Here is an 18,201-nt window from a genome sequence, read left to right as displayed (position 1 = left end):
GAGTATTACAAAATTACCACCCAGCTCCTCTTCCCTCTTCCTATAGGAATATCTTTTTATTTTGTTTTCATGAGGTCAAATTCACTGATGAGTTTTAGTGGAGTGTGGTCTGCTCCTGGTGTCCGTTTTACTCATATGATAATTTCTACAGAATCTCAAGCAATCGTCGTCTGTCAGGACCTCCACCTCAGGGGTGATTTGGGCATCTGCACACTGTTCCATTAACATCAAGTGTGGGCTTTGGTTCAACAGTGACTCAGAAGTGAGGGCAGAATGTTGCTTCATGAAATACCAGCTATGCACTCTGTGCCGCCTGGGATTTTTTATAAATTGCAGAGCATCCCAAGAGATTCTGATTTATTTCTTGAGTCAGCGGGGCTTTGGTAGTTAGGGGCTGTTCTGAAATCCTTCTGCTGTTGATGTACTTGAGACATCACCAAGTACTTGATGTACAAGTACTTGGTGGTTATACTGGATGCAGTGTGAGCTGATCCAGAAGCAGCAAACTTTCTGTCTGTTTTAACACATAACAGAAGATTGTTGAGGCTACTGAGAGCATTGGAGAGGCATATTTATTTATTTATAGACACACTGTTTTCATATCATAGCTTGATGAAGAGCTGAAGTCATTACACTTGAACCAAACATGTGACTCTGTAGTTATCTGCATCACGCTGCATGGCTGTAGGCCAAGGCAATATATGTATGTATTCTGAGCTGCAGTTGTGCAGCTGAAGCATTTGTTCCTTTAACTTGCCTTTGCTTCTCTGCTGGAAATGAATATCCCCGAGGTGTGCCACCTAAGCTTCTTTTAGATCTCTTTTTTAAAAGATTCATATTAGCATAAACAAATAATTTAAGCAGTGGGTCTCTTTACTTGAGTTTGTCTCAACTGATAGTTAGGGAATGTTTGCACAAGCCCCTTGGCAAGGGTGGCAACTTCTGGCAAAGGCCTTGGGAATGAAGTGAGAAGTGGCAGACTCTCCATGTAGCATGATGGCACTTAGAGGACATGTGACAAAGCAATTTCCTTTCATAGTTTTTTACATAAGCCTTGTTTTGCCTATATAGCTTCCACTGGCAGCAACATTAATTTAAATTGAATACAATGTTCATAAATTTTCCTTTCTGAATCACCACTGGGATTTAGTATAATGGGATTCTGTAGTGTGCGAAGATGGAGAGAGGGGGTAAAAAGTCACAGCACATGCAGAGTCAAACTCCATATTCTGGTATGGTGCATCCAGTGTGAGCAGTATCACAAGGGTTATGCCTGTTTCTTATGAATGGTTCTTTTTGAAAGAGAGATATTTTTTTGCTGATATGTTGACAAATGCACAAGAGTAATTGTTCTTCCTGTTGACGGGGTTGTGCAGATTATCCGTTTGAAGGAATTTTTATTCTGTCTCTCAGGTGGAGCTCCCACTAAACACTGCATCTTTCTTCTTTGCAGGCTCTATTGGTGCACCTTCACAATATCATCTAGGTGAATAGGGAACCACATCTGGGCTTCTGTCAAGGGTAGTCTCTTAATGAGAGATCCAGCCATGTTTTTGTTATATTCGCTCTTGGAAGTATGCTAATATGTTGCTTGCATGCAGAGATAAACTGGACAGAGTGGCTAGATAGAAGGATGTATGGTTGGTAGTGCAGAATGAGAGAAAAGGGGGTAGAGGAACAGTGCTGCAAGAAAAAATAGCAGGAAAGTTGAACTTTGTGGCCTTATGGAAGGCCCAAGGTAGTGGGCACAGTAACACTGATAATGTTCCTGGGAAAACTGTCTTGTCCTCTTCAGAGTGTCTGTATGAACATACTTGTCTTGGAGCATGGATGGCAGAAACTGTAAAGGGGCTAACAGAGTAAATGAGGTTGAGTTAACAAGTTAATGACTTCTGGGAGTGAGGGTGAAGATCCTTGAGGTACATTGAAACAACGGAGACAACTCCTAAAACCTCCTTGCATACATGTCTTTGAAAATATGAAATACTGTCTCTGTGCAAGATGTGTAGGACTTGCTGACTGATGATGTAGGTGTGCAATTTGTTTTAGCCAGTCCTGCAGTCTTGTCTGCCAGCAGTTCCTGACTATATGTCCCAACCTGACACTGCCTTTCACATCTGGTGATGTGAAGCGGTTAAGGTAAGAGGCAAGAAAAAGTTAGTAAGTGGTTAAAGCATTGTGCTTAAAACATTTTGCTTTGTTTTTACATAATTCTTTTACATTTAGTGATTGTATGAGATCTTGTGTGGCATAGGGGGAAAGACAGACATGATGGGAATAGTGGGAGGAGAAGGGTAGAGGAGATTTATTTCAAGGTCAATGCAAACTACTGCTGTCTTTAACTGATTGCAGGACTGTGGCACAGAAGGCACAGAATGGCCGTGTAGTAGGCAAGGAAGCAGATAAAGCATGTCTGGTTGATTAAAATAGTGCAGGTGTTGAAGGTAATGTAGCAGGTCCTGTGCTTGGAGATGGTTCCTGTTGTCCCCATGACTTTAGCTTCTCTATCAGCAGAAGAGCAGATAAATCTCTCAAGGGGCTCCTGTGGGGTATAATTCAGTAAAGCCCTCAGGAGGAGAGGTTTGTAGAGATAGGCAGTGTTTGTAGATTGAAACCAGGTGCCTGTGTTGACCACGAAAGTTTGCAGCATTTACACTTGGCTGGCAGTCAGCAAGTTTCTCTGGCCTGGTGCAGACCTTCCTTCAGAAATCGGGACTGCCACTTTGTAACGCTAAGTTTGTGCTGCACGTTTTGGTCTGCAGCCTTCAGTGATAAAAAATAGAGCTCAGCAGCCTTCAGTGTTGCTTATTTTCCTCATGTGTGTGGCAGAGTGTTGACTTTCACTAAGACTCTATCCTTAAGTAGGTTATATCAGGTAGCACCTGCAGGATAGGGAGATGACACAAAGCAATTGATCTAGCAGCCCACAGCTGGGAGAACAAGGGCAGGATGTTGTCTGAAATGTCTTAGTAGTGAAACTGACTACTGTTTGCTTCTTTTTGATATATATCCCTAGGCCCTGTGTAGTCTTCAGACCTCCAGAAGGGAAAGAGCAAGCCACAATGCCAGCAGGAAAAAAGTATTGATGATATTGAGGGGCATGAAGAGGTGGTGTTTAATTTTATTTCAAACAGGGGCTGTTGTGACATTAATGAAAGTGCACACAGGTCTGGAGAAGGGGCCTACTTGCTTCTCTCTTGCTTCCTTGTAGCTCTGCTAAGCAGCCATTTCTGCTTACTCTTAGTTTTCCCCACTAAAAGTTCCCATGTGCAATGATTTAGTTTCGATCTGTTTCTGTTAGAGGGCAAAGAGAGATCATTATGAGTCCTCCAGAATGTGCTAGGTTTAAAGAAAAAGCTGAGGTCTTGGTTTTACAATAAGACTGACTCTTCAGTTTGTTTCTGTATATTTCCAGTGCTACTAATCAGCTATGTGCTGTTTCAGTATTTTAACATGTTCTCAGGTCAAAAACTACTCTTGCACATAATGTTGACTGTCACAGAATCATATAGGTTGGAAAAAGCCATTGAAATAATTGAGTCCAGCTATTAATCCAGCACCTGAGTTCCACATCTAAATGCCTTTTAAATACCTCCAAGGATGGTGACTCAACCAGTTTTCTGGGCAGTCTGTTTCAGTGCTTGATAACCCTTTTGGTGAAAAACTTTTTTTCCAAGTATCCAACCTAGACCTGTCCTGGTCCAACTTGAAGCCATTTCTTCTCTTCCTGCTCCTTGTTAATTGGGTAAAGAAACTCACACGATAAATGAGCTTCCTCAAGGAAGACAGATTTTGTGTCTTTTTATCTACCAGACATATAACAAATGCACTTTTTATGCCTCCTTAATAGACCGGCCATAACAAAATTTTAAGCATGAAATTTTGTTACTTTGCAAAACTGCCCTGCTCAGTAGTGTAATTTGAGTGAGCCATGGCTTTCTGGCTGCACCTCTTTTGTTCCAGAGATGTTCCCTTTTTTCAGCATTACACATGTATGAGTGGAGTGGATGTCAAATACCGTAGGATTTGGTGTACTTTTGTTCCCTGCTGTTCCTTATTGTGACAGTTTAGCACTTCTTCAATATTCTGGTTCTTATAAAAATGTATGCGAACAATGGGTGAGAAGGAAACGTACAAAAGTTCTTACAAGAGGAGATGTGGTAAGTTGTGGGGGCATCCTGCATGAGGCACCTGCCTGGGGCTCTGACAGGCTCCCCATGCCTTGCCAGGCTTCTCAGCAGCACCTGCCCGGCTCCCTGCTTTAGTGGGAATGGTGAGCAGTTGGTCAGCCCTTTCAGACCAGGAGGTTTTCCACATAACAAAGCCTGGTGGTGCTTCTGGGCTGGCTTTCTCTCAGGCTCTCATTTGATTTAAGTCAAAAAAGGATGTAAAGATAGAGTGATTTCTACTGAAAAAAATGGAAAGCATGAGAATAAACCTGCAAGACATTGCTTTGACTAAAGTCAGAACAGGGCAAGAGGAAGGGCATTACTACTTCTAGAAAATCAAAAGACATTCATCAAAAGGCAGTGCTGTGTATCCACCTGGCAGGAACACACCAGTTTATTTTTGTCCTGGGAAGCTGTTTCTGAATCTTTGAAACGTAACCCGTGTTACTGCAAGTTTGAGGAGTTAGCTGAGTATCAGACTGCTGAGCAATTCACTTTGCTACATTTTGTCTCCTTCCTTCTCCTCCTCCCCAAGGCAGACATCTTTTCAAGCTCCTGCCCCCTCCCAAAATACCGTAGTAACCCACCAGCTTTGCCAGAAAATGCTTAGCACATTAGCGGGTTTAAGTTACATAGTTGTAATCGTTCAGAAGGCCAAAGAGCTGCATAGATTTCATTCCAGTATCCTTTCCAGCCTTTTGACAACACTTGGTGGGCAGAGTTACAAATGAAGCCCATGGTACAGATGAAATATGAGTTGCTGCTCTGCCCAGAGAAGCAAGTTGTGTATGTGTGGATGTGGCAGAGGGAGGAGGACTATGAGGTCAGCTGAGTGTCTGTAGTGAGAGAAGTGTGAATGGCAAGAGTAAGTTTTCCATTACATAGTGTCCAAATAAAAATGGTTGTAGTTATTGAGGTTATCTGTTGTAGATTGAAAAAAAGGGTCAGCACTGCCCTATCCATCATTCTCTTTAAATAAGCTGTATTTTTGCCCTGTTGTTTTGACTGTCTTAGATGATTCTTGTAATTCTCTAAATTACTTCTGTAATTGCTTGTATGCCAGATTCTGCTCACAGCTTCAGGAGCATGACATCAGGAACTATCCTTCACATGTTAATGGAGTGATGCTAATTTTTTTCTTCTTAATGTGGTGCAACTGAGGGCACTTCTTGGTCCCTTCTGTATTAACACCTGTTAGCAAGAACAGAGAGGCCCCCACTCCGCTGAATGGAGGCAGAGAGTGGCTTATCTTTCTTGCAGATGTTACTGTCTTTTTGTCTGCTTGGTGTGAGGAGGCATGATGGAGCACAGGAATGTATTGTATCTTTTCCATTCCTCTCCCTGCTGGTTTGGGGACAGCAAAAAATGAGAGGGGATTAGGGACCCATTAGCAAAGTGAATGGGAGAATGCTTAGTAAACTCTTATTTTCTAGAGCATGGGATCTGACTTTTAGGTGGTGGCTGCAGGCAGGGCTGCAAGTGGGATATATGCAGAGAGAATGCATACACCTACTTTATTTTCCCAAAATTACAATACTGGAGACTTTTGGTGTGCAAAAGCTGCTTTCAGTTTCTCTGACTGCCTGCCAAGTTCAGGCTCAGCCCCACTCTCACGTCCCCTTGCAGTAGGATGGCTCAGGAACTGATCCCCAATTACAAAGACAGAGGTCTGGTGGTCACACAGCTGAAGGACAGGACCTCACTTAAGAGTCAGTAACCCAGTCCCAAGTTACTTCCAACCTGGGAACTCCTTCCTTGGGTGGGGCAAATTTAACTTTTACCTCCATGCAAAACAGTCCCTTCTAGTTCTCTTTGCCTTTTTAGCTCCACAGGAGCTTCCCTCACAAAGGTGAGATGCTGCTGATTGTCTCCTGCACTGCTGCAGGGTCACATGGTTTCTGCTAAATTTGGTCTTTGCCCCATTCTGGGCCTAGGTGGACTCAGCAGCAGCTCTGAGCTCTTCCCACAGAGGTTAAACACTATCAGCTGGCTGGTCAGAGGTGTCCTGCTTTGTGTCAAGTAGGTGCTATTGTATTCCCTTTCCAACACTGCACAATAATGAGGTCTGAATCCAATAGGGAACAGAGCTTGAGTGCTGCCCTGCAATGCAGCCTGTCACTACAGGGCTGTAAATATCTTTAATGACTGTTTGTATTGGTATTTCCTTTCTACAGTGCAGAACCACCCTGTAGCTCACTGGAAGTATCTCTGACCATGCTGCAGTCAGGAGGCCTTCATCAGGAGCACACAGGCTTGTGTGCAGCTGGGTACAAGTTGTGTGGCAACTAACAAGGGCTGATCTTCATTGTTTTCAGGATTTTTAAAAACATCTTCGCACAGTGTGCTGAACTCATTGGACATTCTCTCTGGAGGAAGCAACGGCTCAATCTGTAGTATCTACAGGGAGGACCAGGGTTCACTTAGAAGGACTAAAGGGAAAAGTGCTTATGTTTCTCTACTTTTTTTGCATACCCCTTAATTGTCCATGGACCAAGTGATAATTGTTTATACCAGGTTGTCATAGTTACTATTGTATTAAAAGAAAAATTAGAGAAGGAACATTCAGATTTTGCAGAATTTATAGGTTGCTCCACTCTTTTTGGGCCAAGGATGTGTCTAATGTAACATACTGTCTCTTAAAAACAGACAAAAGAAGCAAAAAACCCACATAACTCCAAGTCTTTATTTTAGTACTTCCCTAATATTGCATAACAATATGAATGCAAGTAGCGTGTTTTAAACAGGTGTAGAGTTGTGCTTCACTGCTTCCTGTATTTCAAACCCTGCTATCTGATTGGAATGGGAGCACAGGTATTGCATGCCTGTGTGACTTGTGCCTTGGTAACCTTGGATTATGTATTCACTGAATCACCAGCCCCTTTGCTTTTCTTTGTCCGGAGCTGGCGCTCATCTCCATCCCCTGCTCTCACCTCCTGTTGCTTATACACATGGTGCAGTCATGCACTGGGCTGAGCTCCTGCTCATGCCAAATCCACCATGCTGTTAAAGGAGGATGTTACAGTGCTGGAACCAATTGCAGCATAAAGAAGCCAAGAAATACATGAAAAAGGGAACTGCGTTTAAATCATCACATCAAATAAAAGGAAAACCCAAATAAATGTGAAGAGAACATGAAATTTTGTCTTTGATGTTCTGTGCTGGTAAGGTTTCAATCTCTTTTTAAAGCTCCTCCTCCACCCTCTTGCTTCTTATGGGATTGTATCCAATATTCCAATGTTCATGCAATGCCTTGACTTTGCTATCATTCTTCTTGGGATAATTATAGGTTAGTATAATGTACCTATTGTTCTGTTCCACAAAGCGGCACTGTCATACGGATGGCAGGGGTGAGGTGGGGGGGATCTTTGTGTGTTCTCCTGCATCCACATTGTGTCTTTAATTAGTGTTCTTCCTTGTCTTTTTTATTTTAATTTTTTTCCTTCCCATGGTACATGCTAAGTACTTCCCCTTCTCAGACTGTTGGTCTTTTTTTCCCAGTTACACTGGTGCCCTGTTGTTTTGGTTTTGGCCGAGTTCATTCCCATATAGCAGGTTTGCCTTTCAGATTAAAATAACATGAAAACCAAGTAATGAGTTACTGGTGTTTACAGAGAAAGCAGATAAATTATTCTTTCCTGAACCATATTTGTTGGGTCTTTTGTTGTCTTGCATGATTTTTCCTAAATTCAGAGAGAAGAAATCTGTGCCAAAGGGCTCCACTCTGCATGTGAGCCCTGCTGCACAAGGCATTGCATAAACGTGTACTAACATGGTCCCTGGCTGCAGTGTTCACACGTTTTCCTCTAAAAGGATTTGTTTTTGCCCTCCAGGTGCAGGTGTGGGAGACTGCTGTTGAGTATTGTGTTGTACAGTGCTTTTGGTGCTGGCTCTTGTGTTTGCTAGACAAGGTGCTGAGGATAGTATTGGGTGCTTGAGAAATATTAAGGAGAGGCTGAAGGGCCCAGTTCATCTCAGTTGTACCCAGGAGATGAATGTTGGCTCCTAACTAGTGGAGGAGCTGTGTCATCAGTGGTTTGCTTTCTATTGTTGCTACCTTCAAGATAATATTCAGAGCTGGTGATATATTTTAACCCATAGGTTAATCTAGATTAGATGTGTGTATTTTTTTGCTGTAAACTACGTTTTACTTTTTGAGTCAACTAAATGGTCTGGATGGATGGTTCCTAACTGGCCCATCAAATTAAAACAGTTGCGGACTGTTTTTTTTTTATTCTTCACACAACTTCCTTCTCTTTGAGTAGGTTTACCAGAATGATGAAATGGGAAACCTCCAAATGATTGTGTTTTTGAAACCTGCTGTTATAAGGGAGGGGATTACAGATTTTGGAAAAATCTGGATTAAACCCTCTCTGCTAACAAGGAGTGTTCCTTGAATACATTCAGTTTCCCTTTTGTAAATGGACACAAGTGTGTTCTGTGGTCAGAACTTGGTCTCCTCTTCTGCAGTTCCTGGCTTCCTCTTGCTCCTGATGCACAAAGCCAAAACACTCGGTTTCAACTTCAATGTTTCTTTTAAAATGCCTTACATAAATCTTGGAAAGATTTGAAGGCTCATCCAACTTTGTCATTGCTAAATTAATCTGTGACAGGGGGGGACTTCTACTATGGGGTGTGTAAAATCATCAGTGTCTGTACACCTTCAAATATTTGCAAGTCTGAAAAAGCATAGTGGCCTCTGTGAGTGTGTGGAATAGAGTGAAATAGACTTAGTGGATAGAATGAACTTCTTGAGAATATGATTTTTCTACAAGAAAAATTAACCTGTTTCATAACTACAATATGTAGAATTTTGTCTCCAAAACAAAAGAACCAACACAGATGTACAATTTGGCAAGCCACCAAGGTTAAGCAGCCAGCCTCTTTCTCTCTGGTGTAATTCCATGGACTTCAAGGGAATTACACCGGTGGCAGTGAATCTGGTCTAAAATGCCTTTGACTAATATTTGTTGATTTCTCTCTGGTGACCTGAGTAATGCCAAATCAGATATGATGTTTTAGAAACGGATGAACTCTTGTATGTTCAGTGCTGCATGGTGAGAAACACCCCCTGGTACAAGCACACACACATCCACACACACACATCCACACACACATATGGAGAACTTTCTGGGGATGTTCCCAGAACCAGGGCGCTTGCCAGGTGTGATTGCAAGCCAGCTCTGGTTGTGTTGTGTGTGTTGCAGAAGCACAGGGATGTTCCTCACAACTGCTGCTTGCCTTGTGCTTGCTTATTGTATTTCCCCTTTGTATCCTGAAGTGGAAACCACAGGTTAATCCAGTCAGATCCTGTAAATGTTTGCTCCTGTTGGACCAGGCCCAGAAAAATTCCTCCCGCTGGCTTCTGTATATTTACATACCAGGGCTTTACAAGGTGGTGTTCACCTTTGCATTCATTCCCTGTGTCAAAGCAGAGATATTAATTAATTTTTCTTTTTTCTCCAATATTTCTTCTATTTTCTAGGTTACTTTTTTTAAGAGATATGAAAGCGAAAGGAGTGATCCCCATGGGTCCTGACATCTGCTGCAGTCATTCTCACAGACTCAAAGGAGATTTAGGGAAGGAGAGGAAACAGTCTGGTTGCAGTCTCTTATTGTTTCTCTTTCGTGGGCCCCCACCCTGCACCCTCCTGGGCCTGCAATCCACTAACTAGCTGCTCCTGACTCCAGCTGTCATTTTTTCTTTTTATCTATTCCTCTCTCAAAGAACCAAATGTCATCTCTTGTGGTTCCCTTAGCTGGGGTCAGAGACTCCTTTATGTGCATTACGCTGATCAAGGATTTTTAACTGGGAATGAGAGCAGTAATCAACTGCATGGTTGGGGAAGGGGAGAGATTAAATCTGAGAATTGCCAGTGATTGCCCCACGTGAAGAACAGCAAGCAGCTAGCATAACACATGCTATCATTATGCTCTTATGATTATTTTATTCCCTCAGAGACAGTAAAATGCTATCTATAGCAGAAAGGTAGGACAAAGTCCACTCTTGTTTAGCCCTGTGGTATTCAATGGATTTGCTGTAGGGTAGAATTGGGAGCAATTAGATTTACTCTTTGGAGTGAGTCATGTTTTCAGGACCCTCTACCTGGGCGATTTCAAGAAAGGGAGAAGAGAAATCAAAGGTGTGTTTGTGATCTAAATTGAGAGGCCATTTTTGTTCAGAAAAGAGCAGCCATTTTTATATCCAGCCTTGTCTCTGTGGCTATGGAGAAGTCATTGAGGGTGTTGTGGGATGTGACTTCTGCTGTGTCCTGACATTTCAACTTTGTCAGCAAGTTTTGGAGCATGATGGATGAATAAAAGTGAGGTGAATAAAATATAAGAAGGTTTCCTGAAGCTGCTTCAAGCTCTGCCTATGGTTGATTTTTCTGTTTGTTCAACACAGAATCAAGGTCCTGGGACTGCAACAGATTGCAAACTTAGTTTCACAGTCTTTGAAGGCATAAGTTACATGATGAGAATTACCTTTGGATTGATTAATTACTTTAATTTTAGTAGCCTAAACTGTCTCCTTCATTACACCCTTTTAAAAGTCTTGTCAGTCCTTCTAAAATGTCCTGTCTTGTTACAGAGCTATAGGAAGAATAGTACCAAGTGTCCTGCTTCTCCTTTTGCACTGACGTAAGTCAAGAGTACTCTGAAGTACACAGAAACTGGTTCAGGCCTCTTCTAGAAGTGCATTTTCTTCATAAGAGAGAAACAGACTGTAGTTAGAGTTGATTTCTTTGAGAGAGACCTTCCTGGTGGAGAAAGAGATTTCCCTCAACTCAAATTGCCAGTTTTGGCTAAGATGTGTGCTAGTGTCTAACATACTAGCAATTATTCTGGTTTTATTATCTAGGCACTTGACAGTGATTTTGTTAATGCTTTCAAAATATGTTGCTTTCTTAGCAACTCTATCTCCTAGAAGCTGGGGACTACATGAAATTTCCAGTTTTATTGCTGAAATTTCTGTCTCTGCCGACTGTAGAAATATTTACAACTAAAATAATCTACTAGTTCAGAAACAGGATCCAACTCATGACTTTTTGAATAGTTTGGTTTGGAAATATTGTAAATAATTCACTGCTTTGAAAGATGAAAATAACCTGGTTTAGTGGAAGGTTGTCCCTGCCCATGGCAGGGCATTGGAACTAGATTATCTTTAAGGTCCCTTCCAACAGAAATCATTCTGTGATTCTGTTAAATTCCAGGTGTGGGTTGCAGGAAGAAAGGTGGGAATATCAGGATAAAAAAGGCTTATTTCCCACAGGTCAGGGGCTAAGCTTCTTGAACTTGGACTTAGTCCTTTCCTGCCTACTTTTCCAGTTAGAACAGATGTGTCTGAATCTCAAGTTTAAGATGGACCCTATTGGTAAAGATCCAATCAAATACTACATTGTAAAACTTCCAAATCTGGCCAAATTGGAGTTGTATCTGACCTGACTTTTCCTACTTCCCTCTACCATGATGGTTCAGCTTTATCATTTGGAATGGGTCTTTATATAAACTTTTGAAGTCTGATTATCCGTTGTATGCATTGTGATACAAAAAGAAGGATGGATAGGAGTCCACAGTCCTAGAGATACTTTGTCATCTACTGTCTTCTTGGTCTTCTTTGCTTTTCTCTGTAGCATGGGATGTGGATCACCTCCTGACATAATCTAACCACATTTGCCTCATACAACCCTTGCAATTTTGCATGCCCTAGAGCACTGGTGATGCCAATTTCGTCTTTCTTGTGCTGCTTATAGGACTTGAGGATCCTGGTATTTATTTTTTTTTTACTATATATCTTAAGTGTTTTTAGAATACTGGGAATTTATACCCTGTTTTTTGTGGACCTTTGTGTGGTAAATGCCTTGTACATTATTTTGTAGGGTTGATAGAGATGGGGCTCCACTTTTCAGTGTGTAATTTCTAGTCCTTTGTTGTTCAAAGACACACAGTCCCTGCTGTGTGCTGTTCCATTTACTGCTCCCTTTTCAGTCTTTTCTTGCCATCTTTCCTTACTTATTCAAATGTGTCATTCCCAATGGTATTGCTGTTTTGTTCGGTGGGAGCCATGATTAAAAGTTTCCCCACTGGACTGATTTGATTTGATACCTGTCTTTTCAACCTCACAGTCTTTGAACAAATCTCCCAGTACATAGGCAAATACCAACACCAATGCTGTGGCCTCATTCTTCTTCCATTCTGTGCAGCTTTTTACTGTAGTAAAATGACTGTAAATCTAGGAGAAATCAAAATGGAGTTCTCAGTCTATGCAAACTTTAATGGCAAACAAATGTACAATGGCATGGGGAAATTATGTTTATGAAGTACAGGCCTTAAACCCAGACTGAAGGTGAACTGTAATTTATCATAATTTACCTGTTGTTAAAATATTAAGTGCTTTACAAAAGCAGGTTGCATTTTTTTGTGCTTCCATCCTTTAAAAAATTTTTGTACTGTTCCTTTATTCAAATCTACTGACAGTTGCTATCACATGGAACAATACTACTGCAGTAGCCATTTGGTCCTTCAGGACATTACATAAACATGTTCTTCAAGTAACTATAGAACATGCAGCCCTGAAGGAAGCAGATAATTGCAGAGACAAGCTATATTTTTACTGCCTTTTTTTGAGCACTAACAACCCTCTAAAAAGTGGATATTGTTAGAACTTAGTCCTCTTCTTTCTGTAGAACTAGGTGTTCTGGAATTCTTCTCCAATATTTTATCAAGATTATCTCCTTTAAGTAGGCAGAATTAACAGAAAACAGACATCAAAGAAACCTAAGCACAAGAATGCAGCATAAAGATTCTGTAAAGTGTCAGATTTGGGATATTAAAAACAATCTCAAAATCATGTCATCCTATAGTAAAATATAGCCATACCAGTTATCACCTGAAAATCCTCTAGGAATTTTTGCCACAGATGTTTTCCAGATGCTGCAGCAGTTTCCAGCTGTTTCTCCACTTCTGCATGCACCAGACAAAACTGAGAAACCTCATCAGCTGATGGACAAACTTATGAAGAGCAAAATGGAGTAGGAGGTACTTAGTAGGAACAGATATAACTTCATGCCACTGGCTGAAGACACAGATGCCAACTGTTTGTCAGCTGGCTTCATACTGAAGGTTTGTTTTAGTTTAGTGTGCTCTGCACTTGGACTTGCCCTCTTTCCTTCAGTCTTCTGGCTTGCTTGACCAAAAGGAGAGAAAAAAGAGAGCCATGAACTTGTATCATTCACTTATTCATATAAGTGTATAATTTTCTTAAAATTAAACTTCTGTCTGGAAAGAAGTCACATGAAAATCAAGTTAGGAGATTCCTCCAGCTCTGCATTACTCCCACAACAAGAATGACCTGCAAGAGTTGTATCTCAACACATTAAATGTCAAATGAACACCAGGCATTCTTTGTATTGAAAACCCATATGTGTGTTCCTATAGATCCTCTTAAGTAAAGTATTCAAAGTCATTCATGACAGCCTTATACCCAAGAATCCATGTGGCAGTGATTAATTTATAAATGCATGCAATCTGTGTATAGATGAGTGATAGTCAAACCTGAAAAGTTTGCTTCTTGAATGGGCTGAGATGAAGCAACATGATCAGCAGGGTGTGGTACCTGCTGCTGTGCTGCGGTGGTGCTTTGCTGTCATTGTTGCTGCTGGTGGTGAGCTGTGAGCAGATGCCTTAGTGCGCTGTCAGGCCGTCATACCATGACTAGTACAGCTCTGCAATTGTGTTTTCTTCCTGATTGCTGCAGAGAAGTGTTGCTTTCCATCTCTCCATCTTTGTGCTTCTCTCTTTGACTACATCAGAGTAAAGAACAATCACTAGTTCTTTGAAATATTGGCTAAGCTTGGTTTTTTTGTTGAGCAGAGAGGCTCTGATTAAGCTACTGATTCCTTCAGAACTCAGATGTGATGTTTTAAGGAACTCAAGCTGAGCTATGTAATACATTAGATTGCTTTCTGTTTTCTGCAAAAAAATGTCCTGTGTTTCATTGAGTCACGAGGTGCTGTCTCCTAGTTTTTATGCTGAGAAAAATTTAGTGTGTAACTGATGAGTGTATGTTACACAAAAACTCCAAAGAGGATCTCAAGGGCTTTTTTTTCATAACCCTCACTAAAGATGATTAGATTTTTTAGTGCTCCGTGCATGTGGCTTGTGGTTCTCTTTGGGGAGAAGAGGGGACACTTTGGAGAGAAAGATCATCATTCTGTTGTTCAAGTGATACAGCCAATAGTGCTGCTATTGGATAACAGTTCCCAGGCTAAACACAAAAGAGATCACCCCACAGAGGGAAGAGGGCATTTGCTTGCCTGCTTTTGCTCAGTAGCAGCTATACCAAGAGGATTAATCTATGTGTGATAGTCCTTGGAAAAAGACTTCCATACCCTCCTTACATGTGACCTTTTTGCAGATCCTTTATTTTGATTCCCTTCTCAACTCCTGCCCACGGAGACTCTTCCCTTCCCCCTTCCATTGCCTTGGAGCTGTTTTGTTTCTTCTGATGAATGTCAAGTGTTTTGGGCCTGCAGCCCTAATGGGTGGGGGCTAAGGCTTGGATCTACCCCTGAGACACAGTGGAGCCAGAAAAGATGGGTTATTTTAAATTGTGTGGTGACAAGCCTTTTTTTTCCCTCCCTTTTTGTTCCCAGAGGATAGCTGGGGAAGTTTGCTGTGCCAAATGGTTGGAATGTGTTTTGTCTCCTCTTCCTCCCTCTTCAAAACAAAAAGAGAAAACTTTATGCTGTGAATTCTGTTAATTGGGAAAAATAAATCCAAACGGTAGTGCAGCATTGCTGGGCCTAGGCACATACTGAAGTTTAATGAGGGAACAGCAGCTTTCTCTTGCACTCCCCTCTTATGCTCTCCCTACATCAAACTCTTTCTTGTGGTACCATCCTGTTCCTATGGGTCTTTGGGAATGCCTAGGAAAGTGTGTGCATTTACCCAAAGTTCTCATGGGTCTGAAAGAAATATGTGACTCCTTTAAAATAATGCAGCCAGAGTGAGACATGGACATTATTCCAGGCTGAAGTTAATTGGGTAGCTTGTGTAGGAAAAAGAAAGATTCCTCTAGGTTCCTTCCCTAAGTGGCTGCAAGCCCATTGAGGGAAATCCACTCTGCAACAGGGATTTAATGGTTTATGTGCCCTGACCATATGTTTTTGACTGATGACAAGGTTCCATGATGAATGTTACATGACTTTTTACTTCTTGTATCATGCCTGATATTTTCCCTGAACTTGATAATGAGGTATTTCCTTATCACTACCGACTGGCTGAAGAGATATCTCATTAAATCCAAAATACAAAATAAGAATCCTTCTCCTTGTTCTATCTGTGGTAATGGGAATAAATTGGTTTCCATCAGCTTGTACTGGATGTAATGGAGTCCCTTACACAAAAAGCCAACCTGAGAGGGCCTTGATCAGAGTATGAATGTGAGTATAATTAAACTGAGTGTAATAACATATACTTTAGCAAAAGTAGGCAAGTTCATTTGAAATGGCTCTGGAGTGAATGCCAAAAGCAAAAGCTTCCCTTTGGCACTGATGTTTTGAGAAGAAAAGCAATTCACATTGTGGTGTAAAGGTAGATAGGAAGGGTAACATGAAGAGAGCCTAATTAGAGGGCCTTGTGAGTCCCAAAATTTGTTAAAGCCAATGCTGACTGGCTCTGAGATCTGCTGCAGTAAAAAAATAAAACTTACCTTCAGGTAAAAATGCTTCTTATGGTGGTGCAAGACAACTGTTCATCTTGAGTTCTGGATAATATAACATTACCACACAAGGTATTTTAACCTGCTGGTAATATTTTACTGCTTTTGCCTGCTAGCTCATCTATGTTTATGTAGCATTAAGCATTGAAACTCTTATTTTTATCAGCTTTGCCAAGTAATTTTATCAACTGCTGCTGCTGCAACACTGGAAGTCTGGTAAGGGCTGCTTGCTTTTGCTTTGAGAGATGGGATGTAAGGTTAGAGGGGGGGGGGTGATTGCATGAGCAATGCAGGTCAGGTTACTGTTGGATTCCTCTTGCAAGATAAGTGAGAGCCCTCTGAAAAGTAATTATTGGAAAGCATAAATTCCTGAGATAACCTGTCCAAGAAGAAATACTGACAGGAGTAGAGGCCATGTCTTAAAGGCTAGCCATTACTACAGGGCAATGGGCAAACCTCTCTCTCTCTTTTTCTGTAACATCCCTTTGCTCTGACAGTTGACTGCTGCAGTTCTTTTCCTTCAGTTACTTGTCAATCTTTTTCTTGTCCTGTTTATAGACCACTGTGATGCTTGTCTCTATTCTGTGCTAGTTTGGGGTGCAGACAATTGGAGACTGTATGCAGTTTAGTTCCATATCCAAACTCTTGTTTAGTTGTTGTGTTTGCTTGTTATTGTTATTGTCACTTCAGTGCTCAGGTAGCTTCTACAGGGTATCTGAAAAAAAAATAAAAAGAAAGGTTACTTTTGTATTTCTTTAACAGATTTTTCTATAGAAGAGCTTCAACTAGCTTTCAGCATGGTATGGTGTCAGCTTTGTCTCTGAACCAAGAAAATTACTGGATGGTAGTTAGGGAAGGAAGTCTTGCAGAGTGAGAAAACAAATTTCAGAGGAAAAGATGGAGCAAAATTGGGAAATAAGAAAAGTGACTTCTCTTTATGGCTTTGTTATGCAAACTCTCTGTGCCTCATCTGTATTGTAGAGATAATGATATCTACCCAGCTCCTATTTCCACTGGTTGATTGATTAATGACTGTCTCATGATCTCTAGATTACACTTTTGTGACCTGCAGCTTTAACTACTGCAGTGTATTATATACAGAAAGAAAATGGAACCAATGTGTTAGCTCTGGCTAGTTCCAGCTGGGAAAACATGATAAACTGACCTGAACAGCCTTGCCCACGTGTATCGGCTTCTAAGATCTCATTCTAAAAGTGCACTGAAGCATGTGCTCTCTGTTCAGCTGCCATCTCTGTTCAGCAAGACATTCAAGTATCTGCCTAACTTTGAGTTGAAGGGGACTTGCACTCTGAATAATGTGTGGTGCTGAACTGGGATCTGATGCTTGGTCACAGGCAGGGTTTCATCACAAGTGTTTGAAGACCTCAGTCAACACACGGGGCCAAAAGTGAATCTGAGGTCTGCCCTAGCATGATGGGGATATGCATTAAACAACTGGAGTCTTTCGGATTTGCCAAAAGAGTAAGTTATTTGAGCAGAAGAAAGGATGTTATTTTGCAGTGATAATTGCAGCAAAACAGGCTTTGCTAATTGTTAAGTGAATTACAAAGATTTTCTATTTAATTTAACTGGTCTAAAGTAATAACCACCTCAACCTGATACTTGAATTTAGAAGGTGTTGAAAAGGGGAAGCAAGGCAGAAGAAAAAGAGGTGCAAAGAAAGTCCATTTGTATGGGAACGACCATCAGATATTTGAGCTTCTGAAAGCTGGTTGTGGAAAGTACTTTTTCTTGACTTTATTAGAGAGTTCCTCTTGGGTGCTGCATAAATATCTACAGAAACCAGGGCACAGGTGTTTGAAACATCACTCCTCAGAATTATATGTTAGTATTTGCAGTGATGGTTTGCTCTGCTCCCATGGGATGTGCTCCAGGTGCAGAAGATACTGTGCCTAGACCTTTGAGTTAGTTCCAGTGTGTTCTTAACACAGGGCATTCTTTATGCTGGGGGAGCTGTGAGATGATGTGTTGGATGCATCTGCTTCACCTCTTACCATTTTTATTGTTACTTTCTGAGGAGTAATAATGATACTTCAGCAGAGGAATGACCATTATCTGCCTTACTTCCACAGAGCTGGGGGAAGGAGGTGAGAAAAGGAAATCTAATTCACAGTTATCTTGGGAATTCCCCTATATAGCATGAGTCAAGTATATCCCTGCAGAACGTCTGCCAAGGCCAGCAGATTTATACAAGTAACAGAATGATTGTTCCTGTGTATTTAAGAGAAATAATAAAGAAAGAAATACAACTTTAGTTATCTAGGCATGAGATGAATTTATGGAGAACAGAAA

At 41.2% G+C, this 18,201-nt stretch overlaps 1 protein-coding gene across 8 annotated transcripts in view; it reads left to right on the top strand.

The window, feature by feature from the left end:
* DPF3 (double PHD fingers 3) overlaps positions 1-18,201 on the top strand; it is a 189,588-nt gene that overhangs the window by 61,195 nt on the left and 110,192 nt on the right. Inside the window, exon 1 of one of the 8 annotated variants that reach the window (XM_021533591.2) lies at positions 7,208-7,330. The exons of the other annotated variants lie outside the window; for them this stretch is intronic. The gene's annotated coding sequence lies outside the window, so the exon portion shown is untranslated. Of the gene's footprint in view, positions 1-7,207; positions 7,331-18,201 lie in introns of those variants that run through there. 8 annotated transcript variants of the gene reach the window in all.

This window comes from Lonchura striata, chromosome 6 (genome assembly GCF_046129695.1).
Source record: "Lonchura striata isolate bLonStr1 chromosome 6, bLonStr1.mat, whole genome shotgun sequence".
Taxonomy (NCBI): Eukaryota; Metazoa; Chordata; class Aves; order Passeriformes; family Estrildidae; genus Lonchura; species Lonchura striata.
Note: the sequence above shows the minus strand (reverse complement) of the source record. Positions and strands in the feature narration are given on the sequence as shown.